The sequence below is a fragment of the Lycium barbarum genome, chromosome 2, assembly GCF_019175385.1.
Source record: "Lycium barbarum isolate Lr01 chromosome 2, ASM1917538v2, whole genome shotgun sequence".
Lineage (NCBI taxonomy): Eukaryota > Viridiplantae > Streptophyta > Magnoliopsida > Solanales > Solanaceae > Lycium > Lycium barbarum.
In genome coordinates, this window is record NC_083338.1 from 137126631 (window position 1) to 137129062 (window position 2432).

General features: G+C 36.0%; 1 pseudogene; it reads right to left on the reverse strand.

The window, feature by feature from the left end:
* Window positions 1-235: 235 nt before the first annotated feature.
* Window positions 236-2228, reverse strand: LOC132627489 (premnaspirodiene oxygenase-like; annotated as a pseudogene).
* Between the last annotated feature and the right edge of the window lie 204 nt (window positions 2229-2432).

Sequence of the window (2432 nt, forward strand, 5' to 3'; positions counted from 1 at the left end):
TTCTTGCATGCATATATGGGAATTTTTTAAAATAATATACTATCACCAGACCTACCATGATCAGGGGAACTCAATTATGAAAAACAGATTTTATTATTCCAAGCTCAAAAGCCACATGTCATGACTTTATTTCGGATAAATTTAAAGGATCATACATGTATTCAGCCTACTAGTGTTTGCCACTTGTTCGATATACAATTTATTGCATGTTTCGAAGAAGCTCTAGGACTGTAAATAGAATATAATGACACCACCATCCAATATGCATTAGACACAAATTTAGAGGTAAAATAGAAAAGGAAAGTACAATGGTTGGGTTGCCGAAGAAATTCAAAAGCAAAATCCTTCATTAGAAAAAAAGTTTGGTATCATGACATCACTCTTGACAAGGTTGATAAGGAGTCGCTATCAAGTATAGGTTACTCTTTCTAGCACATGTCGCTCCAGCCGACTCAGTCAAATCCAATTCACTTGAATTGATTCCAGCAGGGAGTTTCCAATTAAAGTGATACAACAATTGAGCTAGTGGAAAAAACACATTTGCTAAACCAAATGATATCCCAGGGCAGATCCTCCTTCCACTACCGAAAGGGAGATATTCAAAATTATTACCAACAAAATCCATAGAGTTGTGCTCGAATCTTTCAGGTTTAAAGCTTTCAACGTCATTCCAATATTTTGGATCTCTTCCAATGGCCCATGCATTAACCATAACTTTTGTTTTCAAAGGAATAGTGTAGCCGTTTATGTCTACTTCTTCCCTACATTCTCTTGGGAGTAAAAGGGGAAATGGAGGATGGAGTCTGAAAGTTTCTTTAATGACCAACTTTAGGTATTTCAACTTCTCAACATCATCTACATCAAAAGTTTCTTTTTCTCTGAATGCGCTTCTTACCTCTGCCTGAGCTTTAGCGAGTACACTTGGATTCTTTATCAATTCCACCATGACCCAATCAATTGTTGTTGACGAAGTTTCTGTTCCCGCGGCAAACATGTCCTGCATTTATGAGCAAGTAACAATATTAGACTCTCTCCCGTGCTATTTATATTGTACAATCTTTTTGATCAATTTCTACTGAAATGTCAAAATAATTTACTTATATTAGACTTGTGCTACTAACTATTTTTTTTTTTTTTGTATCATGGTATTTGCTATTATTTCATTATCCTAGAAATGCTAAGTTGGGGAGGTTTATCGTGGGTGATCGGAAATTGAAGGCCTCCCTCTTTCATTAGTCTTAGCAGTACGGCAACTAAACCTTCACCATCTAATTCACCATTGCTCTTGTGCTCATTGATGATCTTTTCAAGAATGGCATCTAACTCATGGTGGACATCCATAATCTTACCCTTCATTCCACATAGCACATGAAGAAATTTCAGTGATGGGAATATATCAGCCACATCAAATCCTTCAACTAAACGTGACACCTCTTTAACCAGTAGTATAAATTTGTCCTTCTCCTTATAAACTTTCCCAAATGCTGATCTACATGTCATAGAATTCGCGAATTGGTAAATCCTTTTTGTTGCATTAACGGGCTCACCAGAAGATGATCGAAAAAATTCAATCATACGAAGAACTTCATCTCGTCTAATAGAGCTGAATGACTTGACATTTTTGGCACTAAGCAATTCCAAGAGACAAATTTTACGCATGTCTCCAGTAATCGCCATAGGGGGAAAAGACGATGTCGGTCCCGTTATAAAAGAGAATCTGGGCAGCCAAAAGGGTAGGCCTAGATGCAAAAGCAAGGTCATGAGTTTTTAGTACTTCTTTCGCCATCTCAGGAGAAGTAACTACAACTGCAGAAACTTCACCTATTTGAAGATGCATAAGTGGACCATATTTTTTGGCTAAATCTCTAAGGACATGGTGTGGAAGTCCACCTAGCAAATGAAACATGCTTCCAAGAAAAGGTAATTTCCATGGACCTGGAGGCAATTTTTTGGTTTGGCTATTGGAATTCTTCCATTTCAATAACAAAAAGAGGAAAGACACAAAAAGGAAAATAGAAAAGAAGTTGAAGAACTCCATATTTTGGGAGGGTTATATGGCTTGATAGGTTATGCAAAGTGTTATTGAATATGCTCTTTTATAGGCTGTTTGTTTTGGCAAGAAATGGTACTCCCGCCGTTTCAACTTGAGGTCCATTTTTGACAAAGAATTTTGCTGTGGTAGTACCAATTCCACTTTTTTTTGTCCAAACGATTATACTATTTTAATTAACCAGTGATAACTGCTACTTTTCCATCTACTAGACTGAAAATTCAAAAATCGCAAAACCAAATAAGAAAATTAAAACAGAGCATTTAAAAGGAGATTGAATTATATTTAATCATTTGGTTGTTTTAAACTGCTTCCTTCGTTCTAGTTTGTCTGCCACTATTTTCTTATTAGTCTTGCTTCAAGAATGACATATTTTTATATT